Source organism: Malaya genurostris, chromosome 2, assembly GCF_030247185.1.
Source record: "Malaya genurostris strain Urasoe2022 chromosome 2, Malgen_1.1, whole genome shotgun sequence".
NCBI classification, from domain to species: Eukaryota; Metazoa; Arthropoda; class Insecta; order Diptera; family Culicidae; genus Malaya; species Malaya genurostris.
In genome coordinates, this window is record NC_080571.1 from 46295949 (window position 1) to 46321230 (window position 25282).

The following is a 25282-nucleotide window of genomic DNA, read 5'->3' on the forward strand; positions in this document are numbered from 1 at the left end:
ATCAATATTGAGGCCTTATTAGTTTTTCGAACACTACCCAACCTTCCGCTAAGTCTTTTGAAAACAGCATTTTTTATTGCCGTACAACCTATTAAAAATGTTTTGCTAGTTTACGATAGTTAAGTCACTCAAATGTTCTCGTTATAACTCTGCTTTCTTTTCTTTATTTTGCAGGTTTGTACCGATGTCAAATTCAGCTCGAATCTAAAAACCAAAACTTTGGAATGGTCCTCGACGCGACGGAAGTGCCTTCTCCTCACGATGAGTATGACTTTTCCGTTAGACAGCAAATACAAGCGTATAGTTAAAAGCGTTAAAAATGTGACTACAGAAGAAACATTATTCAGAAACCTATACATTCTTAAATTGCCATTTTAACTTTAGTCTTACTTTCGAGAAGGTACTAAAAAAATCACTTGACAATTTTAAATAATACATATCCCAGGAACGATGGGTCCGATCGATATGGTGCCTTCTGCAATATTTTAGGTAATAATAAGGATTATGTGAAAATTTTTAGTAATGTGAAAGAATTTTTTTTTCAATTTTTAAAGTAACATCAAATTCAAATATCTCGAAAAACTTTTTTTTTGATATTTTTTATTTTTGATATGCTATTTCTGAAGTCCAAAATAAAATACTGTAAAATTTTTGCAATGGATAAATAATATTTGAAAAAATCACATATTTTAGAATATAGTAAATTTTTGTAAATCGTGAACATTTTTTTTTCGTCAAAATTTTATCAAAGAAAGCTAAAATTCCAATGAAAAAGATGTTAATCAAAATTTTACTATATGCTACCGTTCTCGAGATACAGCGGTTTGAAAAAAAAATTCGGAACATTTTTATTTCTGTAACGATTTTAGATGATCGTTGAATCTGGTTAACTTTGAGGCAAATTTTCTTGAAGCAGTGGATAAATTGGTTAGCTAGTACTGATTCTATGATATGTTTTTTTCCTAATATTAGAATGTAAAAAATATATGAGAAAAGCAGAAATTTATTTTTCATAAAGAATCGGAAAATATGTTTCCCAGTTTTCTGATATAAATATACCTATTATTTTCTTAGTGTAAGCCTGCTTTTATATTTTTCCTGATCTTAGTTGTTACAGATATCCATGTTTGTATATAAAAGAATCTGGTACTGCGAATAAACAAGTTAGTGAAAAACAAGTGCCAGGCAAGTGATAATCAAGTGAAAATTAGAAATAACACATGGATCAATAAGTCCCAAGACTAAAGCAGAGATGGCGCTCGTAGTGAACCAGTAACCACGTCTTTCTAGAGTACTAACCTTTGCTTGAATCGGGTCAAAATTTTAAGTCGATCCGACCAGAAACAGCTGAGTTATCGAGGTTGGAGTAAAGTCGTTTTGTAGTTTGTTTAAAAAATGTAAAAAAAAACGAGTTTCGTGTTTTGATAAAACATTGTTTTTTAATGGGTAAAAACACCGTGCAAGCGAAACAATGGATTGAAAAATGTTATCCGGACTCTTGTACATCAAAAGCAACGATTTGTCGGTGGTTCGCCGAGTTTAAACGTGGTCGTACCGACACAAATGACACGGTACGCTCGGGTAGACCTGTGGAAGCCGTTACACCGGAAAATGTGAGTGAAGTGACAAAAATTATAATGAAAGATCGTAAAGTGAAGCTCCGTGAGATAGCTGAGATGACACAGATATCATATGGAAGTGTATTTACTATCCTTCATGAAAAATTGAGCATGAAAAAGGTTTTTTCCAAGTGGGTGCCGCGATTGCTTTCGATGGAACAAAATGCACCCTGCCACAAGTCGATGAAAACAATGGCAAAATTGAACGAATCGGGCTTTGATCTGCTTCCCCACCCCCCATACTCGCCAGATTTACCCCCCAGTGACTACTGGCTCTTTGCTGATCTTAAAAAAATGCTCCAGGGAAAAACATTTGGCTCAAATGAGGAGGTCATCGCTGAAACTGAAGCTTATTTTGAACGAAAGAGAAATTTTTTATAAACATGGTATTGAAAAATTGGAAAAACGTTGGAACCATTGTATCACCCTAAAAGGTGATTATGTTGATGAATGAAAAAAAATTTTGCAAAAAAAATGTTGTTTCCATTGTTAGTCTCGGGACTTATTGATCCATGTGTTAGCTCCAAATTGATAAATGAAGTACAAAACGAATAGCTTCCTCTGTAGGGATTGCGTTAACGTGTTTTCTAAAAAGTGTTCCAAAAATTGCTGAAATCTCACGGAAAGTAATATTGCCAAATTAGTTGAACTACACGGAACGACCGAAATCAGCATTTTCGCGAAAAATTTAGTTGATTTGCTGATTTTAGTTAGTTATTTTTTGAGACAACTAAAAAAATCTTACTTTTGCTAATTTAGATTTTTTATTCTCATTCCCTTAATAATAATAAAATATTTGTTGAAATGACTATTTTTTTTAGTTGAATTCACAAATTAAACGTGCTGTCATTTCTTAGCTAAGGCACATTTCATTTCCTTTCAACTAATTTTTTAGTTGAATTAGAGAAATAAAATGTTGTTTTCAACCAATATGAATGGTTGAATGGGCTTCTGCAATCTGCAGCTATATGGCGCCCTGTCGCCAAAACGCTAACACCGTTATGACTACTAGCCACTAGAGATGGCACACTACTGCCGAAAAATTTCAGACGCGGTTGTGTTTTCTATATTGGCAGGTATAAATACGATGTTGTATTGGAGAAAAAGACATAAACGAAACATGAACATCTTATTGAATTTTTTTCTTCTAAATCACTGTTTTCTTCATTCTCACTGAAAACTTTGAGCACTCGGAAAACAAAAACCGAATACAAGTAGTACACCGGACGGCGCAGCTCGGAAGGTTTGAAGATACAAAAAAACTTCATCACAATTAGAGTGAAACATTCGAAATTCACTTCACTGTTCCGCGTAAAAACATTATTACGCAGAATCGCTTCAAGTGCGCACAAATTCTGAATAAATACGATTTCCACTAACAGTTTACGGCATTTTTACATATCGGTTTAGAAATTTAAATAAAGATATATCGAACACATGCGAAAAACATCAAAACAATTTTCAAGCAGTTTCAATAAGACTGTCCTTTTTAGCTTTTTAATGGATTGTTTTGCTTTGACACTTCTCATGAGTTTTTGGCTAATAAAGTTGTTAATAATACCCATTTCAATTTTGTTTTCTTTGTGCTGTCCTTCAGTGATAGATAAATAGAAACAAATTTTCTGATTTTAATAACAAAATTAGTTGTCAATGAGAATTTCGTGTTGGATTGAAATATTGCTGGTTTGTCCCCGGGATATTCACCAACTAAACACATTCTCTAAAAATAAGAGTTTTTTCAGCAGAGTAAATTCTCAATTTTAACTAATTTTATAGTTATTTTGGAAATTTTGTTGTTAAAATCAACTAATTCAAAAACAGTAATACGAATCAGGCGCAGAGCTAATTTCGGTCGTTCCGTGTAGGATTTGTTGAAAAAACTGCTTAACAATAAAAATTGAAATTCATGTCGTTTTGTGTTGAACAAACGAACTGCTGTATCTAGTAGAGATGACTTATCGAGTAGTAAAAAGGAAGATGCTTGTATGGATGTTCAGAGTCAGGAAACAATACAAGCAACAACAGAAACACCAAGAGAGTCAACAAATTCCAACATGACTGTTTTCAGTCAGGAAACATTAGAAGCTACGGCAGCAAGATCAATTGACAAAACAAAAATTACTTTCGGTAAATATATTATGGAGATATATCACGAGATAATAAACAGCATTAGAAGATTTATATTTGATTAAAACAAACAAGTTAGTATTGATGAAGGAAGAATCAACGAGTTTTATGAAACAGTTCAGCAGCTCAAAGAAAAGTTTTCCTATAAAGTTAAGACAAGGGCTGAACAATTTCAACTCCTAACATGGACAGCCGAGAAAATAAAGAAAACATTCAATATGACGATATATACGGCAACGGAAGCAAAAAGATTACTGAATGAGAGCGGTGAGCATTGTACTTTTGGTTCGAGGGCAGCCAGTGGACTAGATGGTCAACGTGATTGTGTAACGGCAAACACCAAGCTGCCAAGCCTAGAACCGATTCAAGGAATTGAACACTGAAATACAAATTAGATTTTCATAAACTTTGCTCAAAACCGGCCTAAGAACTGCAAATTAGTATATTGTTAATGAGTTTCGGTTGCTTTAAATTTGTTGTTCAATTTTTATTTTGTCGTGAATACGACTTACTTTACTATGGGGTGCCTTTTCAAAATTTACCCTCTGAGAGAGTGATAAGTTTTTGATCGTGAATATCTATTGTTGTATCTAATGAATCAACATAATTCTTGCGACATGCCATCGGAAGTATGATCACAATTTTATGATAAAATTTTCAGTTTTGGGACATAGTCTCAAATAATTCAAAATTAAACTTTTCTGAAATGTTTGGTATAAACGAGTATCAAAGAGGATAATTCATAAAGCGCGTTTGCCTTTCTCGTATTTTTAAAGCTCATAGCTCAGTGATCTGTGAAAGGATTTATATAATCTAACTACCAATAGAATCGAAATTTTTCAATTTAAACGTGTATAGCAAAAGCATTGAAGTATTTCAATAGTACACTATTGAAAAACCTGTCTCATTTGCTCCATGTCAACACCAGCCAATCAGAATGCGTTCTAAGGAAGAGAACAAAATATCTGCTGCTGTACAACAAATCGTCCGGGAAAAATGTTCCGGAAAGTGGTGAATATCGCAGTGAGTTCCTCAATTTGGTCCTTGTGAAAGCTAGAAACGAATCCCTACAGCATATTGATAGTTTCTTTCAATAAAATATGCAAATCCGAAATGAAATAATCGACATTAAAATTCTGTATGCGGTTATTTTTATAGCCGTTAGGACCGCCCATTAGTGAAAAAGCTACTAACGAAATCAGGTAGAAACAAGCCTCTCAACAAAACTTGAATCAGTTTGGATTGTATCGCCACTGCGAGCAGATGTGTTTTGTGTCGTCTGCACGCTTTCGACAAGAGCGATTACGTCACAGCTGCCAGTCATTAGCATTGGGAAAAAAACAACGGTGGAGAGCATTGCACAATATCAGCCGTTCTAATGGCTCTAAAAGTTTTCTAAAGAACTATTAGGATTTGTTGTTTGCAAATCGTAGGGAAATATCCTCAGTTTACTACAAATCAAGAACAGTTTGCTTAGATTTGTGCACTTTTCGCTGTGTGTAACTCACAGTAATCGAGATCAAGTGAAGCCTTCTTTGTTTTTGCGAAAAATGTGAAAAAGGGGAATGCGTGCATAATTCATACAATTGATATTCGGAAGTGTTAAGGAACATGTCAGTTGTTTTCGTATTCACGACATCCAGTTATGTCTCTGACATTACCCACCCGCCTTTTTTAGTCTTTAAGTTCATATAAATCCACTGGTTTTCAATTTTTTCCAAGTTTATTTAGGAGAAGTGCTTCGCTAACTTCATATGAACTTAACAAAGTACTCGAAAATAAATTAAAAGCTAATTAAAAATTACTGTAACTGATAAGTAACTAATTAGCAACAAACTGTCCACAGGGTTTCGATTTATATTCAATGTTATTTAGAAGGGCTTAGGCTTCGTTAACTTCATATGAACCCCGCGAAGAACTTGAAATAAAAATGAGCAGCAAATTCAAAACCACCGTAACAAATTAGCAACAAATTATTCACCTATTATTGGAGATAGGACACGTAATTAACTCATAAACTGGGAAAATGTTGGTTCTTGTAGTCAATTGGGCTATTTCTTCATGTATTTTCATATGCAGGGTAGTTTAATTGGTAAAACAATTTCCCGGGATAGAAGTTAACTGGGGGGTCGAGTCCCCCAGTTAACTTCTGTCCCATCTGGAACAGAAACCGAATTTCCGCACTTGAATTCTAGACATGGATCTGAATTCGGGAACTGAGATTAACGTTTAGACCAGAATTCAGTTCCAAAATTCTTGTCTGGAATTCAGTTGTATTTCCAGAATTCTGTTCTAAAATGCAACTCTAGAATTTGGTTTCAAAATTCAGTTACACGACTCTAGAAGTACATGAACTAGATTTTGAAGATTTTTGGACAAAGTTCCAGATCTGGATTCTAGTATTGTTGTTTTTTTTTTATTTAAAAGGTATTTTTATTCAGGCCTATTTGCGTACAAGCTTTACGTGGCCGAATTAGCCGATTTTTTAAATAATGCATTTTTTGAAGTGGATCTCGTTGTCACTCTTTTTCTAGGAGGAGAAGAGCTTCCATTTCCCTCCTGCGAGGGTTGAGGGGCACTTTGTTCGTGACTCGTCTCGTCATCCATTGCCGCATCGGTGGTTTTGTTGTTGATTTCCGTCTTCATTTCGTTTAGTATTGTTGTTGTTTTTGATTATAGAGGTTTCAACCTTTAAGTCATTCTCCTCTTCGGACCAGAAAAACTTTCTTACCGTATGTGCGGGGTTGTGAATCGAACCCAGACGGGAGCATCGACATACCCATTACGCTATACTAGTTTTCCGGATTCCTGAACTGAATTCCTGAGCTGAATTCTGGATTTCCAATTTTCAATCGAAAGGACGATGGCCTTGAAATTATTGCCATTAGAAGCTTTTCACATCAGTTTACTACATATCAATAAAATACTGACCCATTTAATAAATACTAACCTTTCCAGTTGAACTGTTGTGGCTTTGAACGCTTCGGACGTGGTTCACCAGTTGATGATCGTTTTGATCCGGGACTGAAGTGATGGATCCATATTTTATCCATTGTCACATATCGATGCAAAAAAACAAATGTATTACATGTAAACATTACCAAACACTGCTCTGAATTATCAACAAGCACTTGAAATTTCCGAAATCAAAAATATTTTGTTGATGTCAAATGTCTTAGAATTGCGTGAAACGTCGAGATCTAATGTTAACTTGAACAATTTAAAAAAAATCAACTCTGGGACTGCTTTGAAATTGCTGGATAACTGTTCCCAATAGTACTCCAATATATCCTATATAATGTCCGGTCATGATTTACATTGTATGTGATATTTTGTTAGGGTGGTGTACTTTTTTGGCATGAAAAATTCCTCACTCTTCACTTTCTAAACGCCTTTAAAAAGTATCAAAGTTTTATAATAATTATTTACGTTCGTCTTATACCTACCTAGTTTTGTAGTTCTGCTTCGGTCGGGTTGGGGAGGCTTCGCGTCATGCATGAATAAAAACCCCAGCGTTCTGCACAGTATGAGCATTCACACAAAACAGAATCCATAAAGGAAGGCTTTGAAACATTTTTTTGTTCAGTTAACGCTTGCCTTCATACAGAGCGGATGGGTGAAATATTCGTTTTGTCATCCGCTCGACGAATAGTTAACTGCTCACTTCGAGGTGTTCAATATCGAACCGACTTGCACTCGGTGCGGTTCGATAATGCTGTAGAGAAGGTTGCTTGTGTAGTTTTAATATCATCGTGATCGGTCGTGTCTCGCACACTACCATGTATTTTTCTCATTGGAGTATGATTGATTGTAACGAAAAACAATGTATTCCATCCTAATAAAATATCACACACTCCGGATACCGTATCTGTTCGGAGAGGACCTCAACCGACCCGGAATTTGGGTGATAATTTCGCCCAAGGTTGCGCTTTCTCCATTAACGCAAAGTCATCAAATTCTATGATAGAATGTGGAATGTGATCCACCAAATGCAAACACAACAGCGGTAAAATTTCCCAGAAAACGAATTAAACTAAGAAAACTGATGTGAAACTCGATCCAGACGGATTATCAGCTCTCCCTAAACGGTTATCATTTCACTCAATTCAGGCAAACATAATAAATGAAACCGAGCAGCATTCCGTGCACCGTTCCACGAGCTTTTCAACAACCCGGCAAAAGCAGTGAATCAAACTTCCCCTTTCCTCTTTCGTCGCTCAGGTCACCCATGGGAAAAGTTAGTTACTTCTCATCAGTTGCTTACATTTCGTAACGCGCACCGTTGCCCCGTTTGATCCTCGGATCCCCGTATCCGGAAAGTTTTCCCTTTCGACAAATCCAGCAAATCTCCGATCCCGCGTGCTTCTTCCACAACCAGCCAGTTTGGGAAAGTAGCAGCAGATAGACAAGTGGCAGTCTGGCAGACAGGCAGCCGGCGTGTGTCACGCGTAGTTGTCGACTAGTTTTGCGGTTTCCCACTCGGGCTCGGATCAACACCGAGGCAGCAGTGGAGCTGCAGAGAGAAGGATTGCATAACATCGCGTCTACACTGCAAATCCATCATCAACGAGAGGGCCTCGGGGATCAACTTTGAGAATCCGCGAAGCGAATTAGTTTGCAATGTGTCCGTTGCTAGTCGAAATATCATCGGGAAGTTAAGCCGGGTGTGTGTGTGTCTTTGGAAGCAACGTTGGAAATAGTTCCTGCCACTTTCGTTGAGTGGAACGAACGTTTAATTAATGCAAGCGTGTCCAATTGAGAAACCTTTTTGACGGACGGTCGATGGTGTTCGCGGTTTGGTTTTCTTTTGCTACTGACTTTAAGTATCGGTGGTTGAAAAGACGGAAGTGCGTTTCAGGATAAAATCAGAGCAAAATAGAGACTTCATATCATAATGTGATGTGCCGTAAAAATTTTTAAATCATATTTTCAGCTCAATTTAATTGATATGCATGTGAATTAAATTTATAGAGACAATTTTTACCTTTTTCGTTACATTTGCTCTTCAGTTGTCGAAATGGCATAGAAGTATGATCGAAATTTTGCTCGCGCATCATGAAAATCCAAACTACCCGTTCGTCAAGTTGTCGAAATTGTTGAACATAACGGAAGCCAACAAAAACAAAAAACGCAGAAAGCAGTTGTCAGAGGAATTACCGGCTAGTGGATTATCTTGGAGAGCCTTCCCCTTGTATTTCAGAGTAGACAAGTCGCAACACGCTTGAATGAAAAAATATCTCTATTATCTCTGATTTACTATAACAGTAGTGCCAAAATCGCTAGGCACCGCAAATAAAGTCCTTGTGCAAAGTTTGATTTAAATCGGACATGGATAAGTGTAGTGTTGGAAGAAAAAAAAAACACCAATGTAATAGAATGAAATAACGAAATAAAAATAAAATCTTTTTTTGGGTTCGATGTATTGGAAATCTATGAAACGTTAAGATCTGGCATTATTCTCGACTCTTTGGGATTTATAGTTCTTCAATCGAGATGAGACGATGGAATACTATTAGAAGAAACTATCCAGAAATTTGAAAGAAAAAACCTGTTTTAATCTACCTAGTGGTGTAATGATGCCTTTCTCATATATACAATACTGTGGTATTCTTTTCAAAATGTTTCTATTCGATTTTTAAAAGAAACCAAGGGATTGTTTGTGCATCCTTTCATTTGACCCTAAGTCTGGGAATAGCGGTTTTGAGAACAGTTTAGAAATTTTTTTACGGTTTTTGTTTCGCCGGTTTAAGTGACGGAGTACAATATTTAACACACTTTACCCTATTACTCCGAAACCAAAAGTCGCATCCGGATGAAATTCAGGAATTCCGTATGGCACCCTGAGACCTTTTATTTGAATCTAGGTTTATAAAAATTGAATGAGCGGTCTCTCAGAAAATCGCTTGCACGTTTTTAGTTCATTTTGCACATTTTACCCCATAACTACCGAACCGGAAGTCGGATCCAGATTAAATTCAATAGCAATCTATGAGAATACAAGTCCTTCAATTTAAATCTTAGTTGAAGAAAATTGGTTAAGTGGGCTCTGAGAAAATCGAGTGCACTTTTTCTTCATTTTTTTTGCACATTTTACCCTGTTACTCCCGAACCGGAAGTCCGATCCGGATAAAATTCAGTAGCACCCTATGGGACCAAGAGACCTTTCATTTGAATCTAAGTTTGTGAAAATCGGTCCAGCCATCTCCGAGAAAATCGAATACATTTTTATTACATACACACATACAGACACACACACATACACAGACATTTGCTCAGTTCGTCGAGCTGAGTCGAATGGTATATGACTTTCGGCCCTCCGGGACTCGGTTAAAAAGTCGGTTCTCACAGTGGTTGCATAACCTTTCTTTATGAGAAAGGCAAAAAGTAATTGAAAACTCAGGTCTCATCAGAATTCAAAACTCCCCAGTGTTTAAAAATAACCTCGATTTCGGAAATTTCATTTACCTCAAATCTGACTTCCGGTTCCGGAACTACAGGGTGATAATGCAAGAGTTCGCAATTCGAATGTGTTTTTCAAAAATTCAAAAATAATCACAGATTCCTCAATATTGGTTCGCAAAGTATTCAAATTTGCGGATCAAGTTAGATGATAGCCAAACAAAATCATTTGTACAATATCGGTTCCCGGTTCCAGCAGTACCATTTAATCAGATGTTACAAAATGGAATTTGCTTCGATTTATCCGAAACGGTTCTACCGATTTTTACCAACGTAGATTCAAATAAGATTATCCCACAGATTGCTATGCCATTTCAGCCTGATCCGACTTCCGGTTCTGTAAGGCGAAGAATTTATACATTTCCAATCGGCATTTAGAGAACGAATAAACTCTGCGAAACTGTGATAAAAACTTGAAGTAGATAATGTTAGAGACATAGCTGCGAGATTGACGTAGGGCTGCATTCGAGATGTGTATAGATATTAACTGATTTGATACCGCTTACTTTAACTTTGTAGTCCTGAAAACAAAACCATTTGGTTTCGGAAGATTACGTTTGTATTCTAGGAAGAAGGGCGTCAGTCGAAGTCATTTGTAAGTTTGAGCATTGACCCAGAGAAAATCATCACATAAATATAATCGTAACACTAGTCGTACAATCGAATATTTCAATGTTTTATACATCTCAATATTTGAGTAGAAGAAACTTTCAAAATGCTGTACGGAATTCATTTCTGGCATTCAGAATGGCCAAGTTGTAGAATGCTCAACGATATTAAATACTGTTGAGAACATTTTGCTGGAACGCGATGCAGACAAATGCTAGCTTTATTTGCGCTCGTTTGGTGCGAATTTCGCACAGCGAAAAATTCACAAAGTTGATCAAACTATTCTAGATTTGAACTAAACTGATTATTTTTACCTTTGATTTGCAAAGAAGTAATCTTAATAGTTCTTTCGATAACATTTAGAGCCATTAGAACGATTGATTTTATATAAAGTTCCCCATCGTTGTCCTCTTTTCGTTTTCTTTTTCTTCGCCGTGGCATTCACAATACATAGTACTTTAAACCTAATACATTTCGAATATCATATTGGTATGGTGGTATTCATTAGTTAATCTAAACACTGTTTTTATTATGCGATATGTTATTATAAATTACAATAAATAAAATACGTTTAGTTTGTACATGATCTTATAACTATTTAGGTTTATTTGTATCAGTTCATCACTTTTATTCATATAATATAGCTGGCTATTAGTTAAACTCATGGAAGAGAAAGGGGTCTAACATGAAATAAAATTTAAATTGGAACTCCAGTGGACTTAATGAAATGATAAAAAAGTTTCATGTAAGAAAGGTCACGACAAGCAAGAATGTCGCGAACTGGGACATTTCGATAGTCTACCTTGGGTATGCAAGGAATTTATTAGTTGAGATCTGACATCACGATTCTCCATGTCCAAACGACATGATTAATATCGCAAAAGCCTTCGCCACAAGCACAATGATTAGTCTTGGAATGTCCAATTCGAAGAAGAAGTGCATCTATCGTGTAGTGATTGGACATGAGTCTGGACATCACACGAATGAAATCCCTCCACACATCAAGTCCCCTGAACCATGCCTTTGTCGATATTTTAGGAATAATTGAGTGCATCCACCGACCCAGATCATCTTTATTCCCAGAAGATTGCCAGCTGGCAAGTGTTCTTTGGGGAGACGCGCTATAGAATTCGTTGAAAGCAATCGGTCTCTCATAAATTTCACCCTCAATAGCACCACGTCTGGCTAAACTATCGGTTCTTTCATTGCCTGGAATGGAGCAATAAGCCGGGACCGAAACTATTGTGATTTGATAATTATTGTTCAATATTATGTCGTTCGGACACTGTTTTATTTTGCCCAAAAAAATAACGGTTCATTTTTGCCAGCAACGTTTGAGCGAATGGCTTCAATTGTACTCAGACGATCTGTGAAGAGAAAATAATGGTTTGAAGATAATGTGTCGATTACACTCAAACTATAATAAACTGCTGCTAACTCTGCTATATAAACAGATGCAGGTTCTTGAAGCCTAAATGAGACCGAAACATTATTGTTGAATATACCAAACCCAGTAGCCTCTTCAATTCGTGATCCGTCCGTGTAAAATATTTCCTCAGAGTCAATATGCGAGATTTCCATCGAGCGTAGGTATTCCGGGATTCCACGCATTTCACGCTGCATGGATGTGTCGAAAAATAGAGTTGAGTCAGGGACATTTAGGAGGGTGTCACGGGTAGGAATATATCTTCAAGGGATGATTTCCTGTGACATATGTTTAAAATATACTGTCATGAATTTTGTTTGAGATTGAAGCTCAACTAGCCTTTCGAAATTGTTAATAACCAGGAGATTCAGTACCTCGCATCTTATTAGCAGTCGCGATGAAAGCTCCCGAAAACGATCTTTCAATGGAAGAACTCCCGCCAGAACTTCAAGACTCATTGTATGTGTCGAATGCATGCAGCCTAAGGCAATTCGCAAACAACGGTACTGAATTCGCTCGAGTTTGATAATATGAGAGTTTGCAGCGGAACGAAAACAAACGCATCCATATTCCATCACTGAAAGTATTGTTGTTTGATACAATTTTATTAGATCTTCCGGATGAGCACCCCACCAAGATCCTGTTATTGTTCGGAAAAAAATTACTCTTTGTTGGCATTTTGTTATCAGACAACTAATGTGTCCTCCCCACGTGCATTTGGTATCAAACCACACCCCGAGGTATTTGAAAATCAAAACCTGTTGGATCATTCTTTCGATCATATGAAGCTGAAGTTGCGCAGGATCATGCTTTCTTGAAAAGACGACCAGCTCTGTTTTCTCCGCAGAGAATTCGATACCAAGATGAACAGCCCAAACGGACAAGTTATCTAAGGTATCTTGCAATGGTTTTTGCAGATCAATAGCTTTGGGTCCAGTAACTGAAACCACGCCACCACACCATGCCAATTGTCTTAGTGTACATGGGGTTACTAGACAGCTGTCAATGTCATTCACGTAAAGATTATAGAGGAGCGGACTGAGGCATGAGCCTTGCGGTAGACCCATGTAGCTAATTCTGAATGTTGCCAAATCGCCATGTGAAAAATACATGCACTTCTCTGACAAAAGGTTATGCAAATAATTTTTTACAATCGCTGGAAGTCCATGTTGATGGAGCTTGTTTGAAAGAATATCAGTGGAAGCTGAATCAAAAATACAGATGCCATTTGTTGTTTTTGAGCGAAGGCAATTTGGATGTCAGACGAAAGTAATGCAAGGCAATCATTCGTTCCTTTATTTCTACGGAAGCCAAACTGAGTATCTGACAACAAACCGTTCGTCTCGACCCAAGTGTCGAGACGTCGTAGAATAATTTTTTCGACCAATTTTCTGAAGCAGGACAACATCGTAATGGGTCTATATGAGTTGTGATTGGAAGCTGGTTTCCTCGGCTTTTGAATTGCGATAACTTTCACTTACCTCCAGTCAGGTGGAACAATATTTTGCTCAAGAAACTTGTTGAACAATTTCATCAAACGTCTTTTTGCAAGGTCGTTCAGATTCTTCACCAAGTTGAATTTAATTCTGTCCAACCCATGAGCGTTATTGTTACAAGACATGAGTGCTATGGAAAATTCCATCATTAAAAAGGGGCTATCAATGGAACCATTATTTGGAGAAGACTCCCTAATAATGCTCTGCGTAGGAACAGAATCTGGACAAACTTTCTTCGCAAAATCATATTTCCATCGGTTCGAGTATTCCTCACTCTCATTTTCTACGTTACGATTCCTCATTCGTCTGGCCGTGTTCCAAAGAGTGCTCATTGAGGTTTCTCTTGACAAACCTTCGACAAAATGTCTCCAATAGCTACATTTCTTGGCCCGAAGTATGCTCTTGTACTTTGTTTCTAAAGTCAAGAATTTTTCAAAATTCTGAGGAGTTCCTCCTCCTCGTTTTAAAACGTTTTGAAAGCATTTTATGTCGCATGTTTAGCATCTGACCACTCTTTGTCCCATCAAGGGTTTGGAGGCCTAGACAGCAGAAGAACTAGTTGTTCAGAGTCTATTTGTAGATTCGGTTGATTTTGATGTTTCGTGTTTGGACCTATTGTTTCACTATTTTAATCATATTTTCGTGATAAAGAAGGTATTAACAACAATCTTACAGAGTTTGAAATGACTGAGTGGAAACATATATTGGAGAAGCTGATGATTTTTTGGAAAAAGATACGCTCAGAGACAGGACTCGAACCTGCCTTCTTATGCATTCCGTGCATACCCGCTACCGTTTCGCTAAATTACCCTGAACCTTGTAATAGATAAAACTCTAAAACACGGTTAGGCATGATATAACGTACATCGAACATGGTCCCCTTCCTGGCCGTCACCCGACCGGTACCATACATCCAAACATCTTCTCTGTTCATCAAACACTGGTCTTCTCGCTCTATACCTGTTTTCCGCTCAAGCACTGAGTAGTGGCGACCAACTAAAATGAATAAATCGCCGAACAATCTTACACCTTCTTCCATTGGTTTTGTGAAAGAATTAGAGAAATTACTCAAATAGTGAAAAATTTATTGAAAAATCAAATTTGGAATTTTGCTTCACTTTTGTTTTGTGAAATATTAGAAATATGTGAAAAACTCAATAAAATAAAACTTTTTTTTTGATTTCTCAGGAAAAGCTAAACCGATTTTCGCAAACTAGGTACCACATTGAAGGTTCTAAGGCTCCATAGATTGCTATGAAATTTTAAAACGATTTTAAACGCATTCATAGGGCAAAGATATTTATTTATTTTAAACCTGCCTTCTTTATAATGACGATGCAAAATACATAACAGATCGTCTGAAAAGTTCGTATCGTTTCTATGAGAGGGCGCCACTAGAATTAAATCCATACCATTTTCAGTTAGTACCAACCTTCAAAAGATACGTGTATAAATTTGACAGCTGTCTGATTATTAGTTTGTGAGATATTGCATTTTGAGTGAAGCTACTTTTGTTATTGTGAAAAAAATGAAAAAAAGGAATTTCGTGTGTTGATGAAACACTACTTTTAGATGAAAAAAAGTGCCGCCGATACCAAAAAATGGCTTGATGAGTGTTATCCAGACTCTGCACCGGGCGAAGCAAAAATTCGTAAGTGGTTTGCAAAATTTCGTACTGGTTATATGAGCACCGAAGACGATGAACGCAGTGGACGTCCAAAAGAGGCTGTTACCGATGAAAACGTGAAAAAAATCCACAAAATGATTTTCAATGACCGTAAAGTGAAGTTGATCGAGATAGCTGACACTCTAAAGATATCAAAGGAACGTGTTGGACATATTATTCACGAATATTTGGATATGAGAAAGCTTTGTGCAAATTGGGTGCCGCGTGAGCTCACAATCGATCAAAAACAACAACGAATTGATGATTCTGAGCAGTGTTTGGAGCTGTTATATCGAAATAAAACCGATTTTTTTCGTCGATATATAACAATGGACGAAACATGGCTCCATCCCTTCACTCCGGAGTCCAATCGACAGTCAGCTGAGTGGACTGCACGCGATGAACCGAACCCAAAGCGTGGAAAGACTCAACAATCGGCCGGTAAGGTTATGGCGTCTGTATTTTGGAATTCGCATGGTATAATTTTCATCGACTACCTTGAAAAGGGGAAAACCATCAACAGTGACTATTATATAGCGTTATTAGAGCGTTTGAAGGACGAAATTTAAAAAAAACGGCCTCATTTGAAGTAGAAAAAAGTTTTGTTTCATCAAGACAATGCACCGTGTCACAAGTCGATGAAAACGATGCTGAAATTGAACGAATTGGGCTTCGAATTGCTCCCTCATCCACCGTATTCTCCAGATTTGGCCCCCAGTGACTTTTTCCTATTCTCAGACCTCAAGAGAATGCTCGCTGGTAAAAAATTTAGAAGCAATGAAGAGGTAATCGCTGAAACTGAGGCCTATTTTGAGGCAAAGGATAAATCGTACTACAAAAATTTTATCGAAAAGTTGGAAAATCGCTATAATCGCTGTATCGCCTCTGATGGCAATTATGTTGAATAATGAAAATGTAAATGTCAATAAGGATATGTGCGAGAAATTATGTAGTCAGAAGTCTCGACTATCTAGAAGGGTTGTCACATATACAGATTAATCTGTATTTCAAAAAATTTTCAGATAAATTTGTGACCGAGATTCTGAATATACAGATTACAGATTTTTGACTACATGAATTGAAACTTGAACAATGATCGAGTAAAAATTATATTCAATAATGGTACTGTTTTTTCACGAAGTAAATCCATAATACAGATTTTGTGTAAATTCTAAAAAGAGAATAGGACTTATATAAAAGAGAATAACAAGGAGTTGTCATTTTCAGATCGGATTTTAATTTTATTCAATAATTCAACACAAAAATCACGTAACGTTTTTTCAACTACAACATCATAAAATCCAGACGAAGAAATGTTTTGGGTTTCTTTAAATTTCTTTTTCACTTCACTGTTTTTAGATTTCTTATCAATTTCATATACAGATTTCCAATGCAGATTTTTATTCGCCCCGATGCAGATTTATAGTATGTTCACATTAGCGCTGATATCAAGTGATATACGGATATACTTGATATCCGATGATATCATGTGCGATATCACTTGATATCCCATACAATTTGATGTCAACGCGTATCACCATTTTAGCATGATATCCGGGATATCATGTACGATATCACGTCGAGTTGTCAAAAATCGCAACTAGCAACACGGATAATGGCATTGAACGCACTCATTCATGAACGTCACTTTGAGAGTGACAATAAACAATCATAATAATTTTTATTTTATCAACGTATATTGGCGTTCGGAAACCGATAAATGCGAAACTTCAATTATTGATTGAATTGTAGGAGAAAAAGCAATATTATTTATCTTACTCCTATTCAATATGACAACTTGATTGTCAAACGATATCATTTCGATCATATGTGAACACTTCGACATGATATGCATATCATCTCGGTATATCAAGTGATATCAGCGCTAATGTGAACATGGTATTATAGATTTTTCTCTTGAGAAATACAGATTTCTATGTGACAACCCTGCTGTCCAGCTCTGATTTCGTCTGATTTGACTTCTTGTCACTATGTTAAATCCGTCCTGGGATGATAAGGTACAAGAGGTCCGGATCTTCTTTCAGTCCATAATTGAAATATACAATTCATTAAATATTAACACCTGGCCTATTAAAGGGAACCTGAAATTATTATTATCCCCGCTAACAGGTTCTGTTACTTCACCAGCCGTGTAATCTCAAATCCTACAGTTAAGATAAATGATTCGAACAAGTAACAAGTTAATGCTGATGATACTGTACACAATCAGCACTGAACTGTACTGGGGGAATTCCTTGAAGGCTCCCACATGCGATACGCGTTGATTGATCATAAGCTCTAGAGCGGTTGTCAACGAACTTTTCAATCTGTGCGCTCAACAGCAGCAGTAGCAGCAATAGCAGGGGGAACAACAGTAGGACATCGGATCGTTACCTGAATGGGCACTTGAGTCGTAGGTACAAATATACACACACACACCGGTTGGTGTCAGCTTGTTATCATTATCGTTTGTGTTTGGTTGTCACACCGGCTGCCTGCCTGCATGCCATCATTCGGTTCGGTTCGAGAAGTTGTTCAACACTGCCTGTAAGATTATGATTTTATTTTCTTTTTTTTTGGTCGGAATCTCGAGGAGCGACCGAATCATCATTTTGCATGCTTCGCCGCAGATACGTAATGGCTGTTTTCACCACACTTCTGCTAGCTTCGGTTCGATGGAATTGTACGGCAGTCAACCGCAAAATTCCATTACTTTGAATGTTTTGTGGACATTGGATTTTATCGTGCATCGACATGGCATAAGCTGGGACTGCGTCGTTTTTTTTTTGAATGGGTTTTACTGCCATTTGGTACTGTCTTTTTTTTAGCAATAATGTCGCTGAAACATGATTCGGAACGGCTGGCGTCAGTAGTTTAGTTTTAATTGCCTCGAAGCATCCAAGCGTAAAATTGACTAGTTCGAGCCATCATCGAATCACTGCCACAAAACCAAACTAAAAACGGAACACCTAAATGATCATTTGTAATTACGAGCCAATGGATCATTTCCAGCCGAACCCAATCAATGGGGTAATTCATCGACCGGAGCCACAAAAAGCTTTCCTCATAAACCGTCGCCTGATGGTCGTGGTTGGCAGGTTTTGAGCATTCACTCCGGTGCAGTTCCCGTTACGTTCCGTTCCGTTTCGGATCAATCAATTTGCTCCTAATGCACGAAATTCAGACGCCTTCGGCAACAACGTTCAATTTAAGCAAAAATTGAATTCTCCCCTCTTTTTTTTTTTTTTCAAAAAACGAAAAATCCTTCATGTGCCACTACTGTCATAGCCTTGGGAAAACTCGACTCGACAGAAAGAAGAAAAAAAAACGAAGTCAAACGAGAGCCAGTTGAGTGCAAGCGGTGACACGTACACCTCAGTAAGCGGAACAGGGAATAGCGCCGTTTTCGGGCTTCCGGCATTGAAGATGCGCGCACATGTGAATGCGAATGTGAAACCAGGTTCCATATCTTATCCCCCATGCATCGTGACCAACCCGTTCGTTCGTTCGTTCGTTCTTTACTCTACATCATCAATTCTGGCAGCAAGTGAGAACCCGAAGCGAATAGCGAGTCCTCGATCTGCCTCCGACCTGTAAGCGTTCCGCAGCTGCTGCACCATGCAAAGCCTTCAATTTTCATGATTGAATAAAGGTCGAGAGCAACCAATTTTTTTCGGCAGATACAAAAAAAAAGTGACACCGCATCGATCGGTAATGGGGGAAAGCTTTTCGAATCCGCACGCGTTCCAGCATTTTTCTCTTGCCGTTCAATTTTTTAAATTAAATTTTTTATTAAACACGATTGTTCCCGCTCTAATGTAGGACCGAAACCAACTCGAAGGGAACTCGCCCGAGGGCTTTCGATTTCGGAACCAGCATCGAACACATCGATAAATATTGTGCCGCATTTAATAATTGACAAATGGGGATCGGATAATGTGAGTTTTATGTTCGGACGGTCATAAATCTTCCGTTTCATCCGGGACTGTGTGTGTTTATTTTTTTTATTCTACCCTCGATCGTCCGTGCTGCAGGGAAGAAAAATGGCTACAAATTTGCTGTGTGTTATAGCAAAATGTTTTGCCCAAACAAACTGGTGATTTGTTTACCATTCTCGACAACATAACAATTTTTTTCCTGCTTCGGGTCTAAAAACTTTGGACAAACCAGCAGTGAATAGGTGCTTTTGGGGTTGAATCAGTGCATGAATCGAATTACTATTCGATTGGTATAACGATGCCTTTTTGACATCAGTATATGTTGCTTTAGGATCCTTCGAAGAATTTACTCTTTTTGTTATTCTAGGTACTGAAGCATAGCTGAATGGAATGAATTTCGACAGTGGTCAACTAAACTTTCATTTACATTCAAGTTGTTCAAACTTAGTTATTCAATCACAGAAGAATTTATTTTAGTTCTCTTTCGGTTATAATCAGTTTAGAATTAGAGAACCAGTTTTGATACCGGTAAATTTGAAAAATCTAAATTCTTAAATCTAAAATTTAAAATCTAAAATCTAAAATCTAAAATTTAAAATCTAAAATCTAAAATCTAAAATCTAAAATCTAAAATCTAAAATCTAAAATCTAAAATCTAAAATCTAAAATCTAAAATCTAAAATCTAAAATCTAAAATCTAAAATCTAAAATCTAAAATCTAAAATCTAAAATCTAAAATCTAAAATCTAAAATCTAAAATCTAAAATCTAAAATCTAAAATCTAAAATCTAAAATCTAAAATCTAAAATCTAAAATCTAAAATCTAAAATCTAAAATCTAAAATCTAAAATCTAAAATCTAAAATCTAAAATCTAAAATCTAAAATCTAAAATCTAAAATCTAAAATCTAAAATCTAAAATCTAAAATCTAAAATCTAAAATCTAAAATCTAAAATCTAAAATCTAAAATCTAAAATCTAAAATCTAAAATCTAAAATCTAAAATCTAAAATTTTAAATCTAAAATCTAAAATCTAAAATCTAAAATCTAAAATCTAAAATCTAAAATCTAAAATTGAAAATCGAAAATCTAAGCACTAAAATCAAACTTAAAAATAAAACTAAAAATAAAACTAAAAATAAAACTAAAAGTAAAACTAAAAATAAAACTAAAACTAAAATCTAAAATCTAAAATTGAAAATCGAAAATCTAAGCACTAAAATCAAACTTAAAAATAAAACTAAAACTAAAAACTTGTAACTAATAACTAATAACTAATAACTAATAACTAATAACTAATAACTAATAACTAATAACTAATAACTAATAACTAATAACTAATAACTAATAACTAATAACTAATAACTAATAACTAATAACTAATAACTAATAACTAATAACTAATAACTAATAACTAATAACTAATAACTAATAACTAATAACTATTAACTAATAACTAATAACTAATAACTAATAACTAATAACTAATAACTAATAACTAATAACTAATAACTAATAACTAATAACTAATAACTAATAATTAATAACTAATAACTATTAACTAATAACTAATAACTAATAACTAATAACTAATAACTAATAACTAATAACTAATTACTAATAACTAATAACTAATAACTAATGACCAATAACTAATAACTAATAACTAATAACTAATAACTAATAACTAATAACTAATAACTAATAACGGTCAGAAAAGACATTGCACTCCGTTGCAATAAGTAAGTAATCTGTAGATAGCAGAAACTTTAAGTCTGCTAAGCGGTTCAAATTGAACTGCCGAGTTTAGCACTAAGCAGTTCAATTTGATGAGTCAAAGACGAAACGTAAAAATAATAATTAAACCTCAAACTAATACTAAAACTAAAACTAAAACTAAAACTTAAACCTCAAACTAATACTAAAACTAAAACTAAAACTAAAACAACTAAAACTAAAACTAAAACTAAAACTAAAACTAAAACTAAAACTAAAACTAAAACTAAAACTAAACCTAAAACTAAACCTAAAACTAAACCTAAAACTAAAACTAAAACTAAAACTAAAACTAAAACTAAAACTAAAACTAAAACTAAAACTAAAACTAAAACTAAACCTAAAACTAAAACTAAACCTAAAACTAAAACTAAAACTAAAACTAAAACTAAAACTAAAACTAAAACTAAAAGTAAAACTAAAACTAAAACTAAAACTAAAACTAAAACTAAAACTAAAACTAAAACTAAAACTAAAACTAAAACTAAAACTAAAACTAAAACTAAAACTAAAACTAAAACTAAAACTAAAACTAAAACTAAAACTAAAACTAAAACTAAAACTAAAACTAAAACTAAAACTAAAACTAAAACTAAAACTAAAACTAAAACTAAAACTAAAACTAAAACTAAAACTAAAACTAAAACTAAAACTAAAACTAAAACTAAAACTAAAACTAAAACTAAAACTAAAACTAAAACTAAAACTAAAACTAAAACTAAAACTAAAACTAAAACTAAAAATAAAACTAAAACTAAAACTAAAACTAAAACTAAAACTAAAACTAAAACTAAAACTAAAACTAAAACTAAAACTAAAACTAAAACTAAAACTAAAACTAAAACTAAAACTAAAACTAAAACTAAAACTGAAACTAAAAACTAAAATTAAAACTAAAACTAAAACTAAAACTAAAACTAAAACTAAAACTAAAACTAAAACTAAAACTAAAACTAAAACTAAAACTAAAACTAAAACTAAAACTAAAACTAAAACTAAAACTAAAAATAAAACTAAAACTAAAACTAAAACTAAAACTAAAACTAAAACTAAAACTAAAACTAAAACGAAAACGAAAACTAAAACTAAAACTAAAACTAAAACTAAAACTAAAACTAAAACTAAAACTAAAACTAAAACTAAAACTAAAACTAAAACTAAAAATAAAACTAAAACTAAAACTAAAACTAAAACTAAAACTAAAACTAAAACTAAAACTAAAACTAAAACTAAAACTAAAACTAAAACTAAAACTAAAACTAAAACTAAAACTAAAACTAAAACTAAAACTAAAACTAAAACTAAAACTAAACCTAAACCTAAACCTAAACCTAAACCTAAACCTAAAACTAAAACTAAAACTAAAACTAAAACTAAAACTAAAACTAAAACTAAAACTAAAACTAAAACTAAAACTAAAACTAAAACTAAAACTAAAACTAAAACTAAAACTAAAACTAAAACTAAAACTAAAACTAAAACTAAAACTAAAACTAAAACTAAAACTAAAACTAAAACTAAAACTAAAACTAAAACTAAAACTAAAACTAAAACTAAAACTAAAACTAAAACTAAAACTAAAACTAAAACTAAAACTAAAACTAAAACTAAAACTAAAACTAAAACTAAAACTAAAACTAAAACTAAAACTAAAACTAAAACTAAAACTAAAACTAAAACTAAAACTAAAACTAAAACTAAAACTAAAACTAAAACTAAAACTAAAACTAAAACTAAAACTAAAACTAAAACTAAAACTAAAACTAAAACTAAAACTAAAACTAAAACTAAAACTAAAACTAAAACTAAAACTAAAACTAAAACTAAAACTAAAACTAAAACTAAAACTAAAACTAAAACTAAAACTAAAACTAAAACTAAAACTAAAACTAAAACTAAAACTAAAACTAAAACTAAAACTAAAACTAAAACTAAAACTAAAACTAAAACTAAAACTAAAACTAAAACTAAAACTAAAACTAAAACTAAAACTAAAACTAAAACTAAAACTAAAACTAAAACTAAAATTAATACTAAAACTTAAACTAAAAACTAATAACTAAAACTAAAACTAAAACTTAAACTAAAACCTAAAAACTAAAAACTAAAAACTAAAACTAAAACTAAAACTAAAACTAAAACTAAAACTAAAACTAAAACTAAAACTAAAACTAAAACTAAAACTAAAACTAAAACTAAAACTAAAACTAAAACTAAAACTAAAACTAAAACTAAAACTAAAACTAAAACTAAAACTAAAACTAAAACTAAAACTAAAACTAAAACTAAAACTAAAACTAAAACTAAAACTAAAACTAAAACTAAAACTAAAACTAAAACTAAAACTAAAACTAAAACTAAAACTAAAACTAAAACTAAAACTAAAACTAAAACTAAAACTAAAACTTAAACCAAAACCAAAACCAAAACTAAAACTAAAATTAAAACTAAAACTTGAACTTGAACTTGAACTTGAACTTGAACTTGAACTTGAACTTGAACTTGAACTTGAACTTGAATCTAAATTTAAACATGAACTGATACTGATATTGAACCGGAACTGAACCGGCACTGAAACTGAACTGAAACTGAACTGAAACTGAACTGAAACTGAACTGAAACTGAACTGAAACTGAACTGAAACTGAACTGAAACTGAACTGAAACTGAACTGAAACTGAACTGAAACTGAACTGAAACTGAACTGAAACTGAACTGAAACTGAACTGAAACTGAACTGAAACTGAACTGAAACTGAACTGAAACTGAACTGAAACTGAACTGAAACTGAACTGAAACTGAACTGAAACTGAACTGAAACTGAACTGAAACTGAACTGAAACTGAACTGAAACTGAACTGAAACTGAACTGAAACTGAACTGAAACTGAACTGAAAATGAAACTGAACTGGAACTGAAACTGAATAGAAACTTGGACTGAACTGAAACTGAACTGAAATTGAACTGAAACTGAAACTGAACTGAAACTGGAATAAAAACTAAACCAGAAATTTCAAATGAAGCTCTAACTGAAACTGAAATTTAATTTTAAACCGAAACTGGAACAAAAACAAAAACTGAAATCGAAAAAATAAACCTGATTAGAAATCCAATCACTTTCGAATTAATTTTACCGGTATCAAAAACATTTATGTGGCGTAAATATAGACCAAACTACATCCGAGACATCGAAAAGGGTAGAATAAGCATTGCGTCTGCTTAGCGGTTTTAGTCAAACTGCCAAGTGGCAAACGGCAGTTCAATTCAAACTGCTAATGCACAAATGACGAAACTTGCGGTAAACTATACAGCAACATGAGTACTGACAAAACCAATAGTTGAAAACAATAATAAAAATTGGAAATATGTAGATAGGAATTTTTTTCGTTAAAAGAAAACTTTTTTTTGTGACCTTTTTGTATAGATTTCTTTTTTTTCATGTAATAATTTTCGAACTTTTGGTGTTTTAATTTGATTTTTTTACCTACACTAAATTTGTGTGCTTATTTCCAGAGTTCATATCTATTTTCTGCACCGAATTATTAATATCAATGTTCTATCTAACACAATTTTTCAAATGTTACGCGGAGATTTTTATTGAAGTTATAATTATATAATCCGAAATATTTTTGATATGATTTTTCTAATTCTTTAACAAGTTTAAATTCTATAGGACGGGTATAGCGTGATGGGTTAATCGATGTCTTTCACGCAGTCTATCTGGGTTCGATTCCCAACCCAGCTCATAGGGTCAGAAAGTTTTGTGACTAAGGTTAATTCTTCTATAATTGAAACAAAAATGAGTCCAAATTTTTTAACAGTAAGATTTTTTATGAAGATTGGTTAATCAATGATTTTACATACATATATCAAGAGTTATACCAAAAGACTCTTCAGTGCAACTTGTGATATTTGAAAAGAAAAACATTGAAGTGGTTTTTGCAGTTCCAACATAAACTGCTAATGCACTGATGAGTCGAACGACGAAACGCAAAAATTTGTATTTTTTTTTTCATTAGATTGGACTACATCACTTTCAAAAGCCAGTAAGTTATAAATTAGCTTGTTTTTTTTGTTTGTTAGAAGTCAGGGTTGCCAAATGTTTCATCCAGAAAGCCACGGTTCCTGCCAAAATGCCATTCCTGTCGGAATAGCACTAATAATAGA

General features: G+C 34.0%; 1 protein-coding gene across 3 annotated transcripts in view; it reads left to right on the forward strand.

Moving 5' to 3' along the window:
• The window catches only part of LOC131427288 (furin-like protease 1), a 664527-nt gene that overhangs the window by 125429 nt on the left and 513816 nt on the right, over positions 1 to 25282 (forward strand). The window contains exon 3 of one of the 3 annotated variants that reach the window (XM_058590335.1): positions 175 to 265. The exons of the other annotated variants lie outside the window; for them this stretch is intronic. The gene's annotated coding sequence lies outside the window, so the exon portion shown is untranslated. The remainder of the gene's footprint in view (positions 1 to 174; positions 266 to 25282) is intronic. 3 annotated transcript variants of the gene reach the window in all.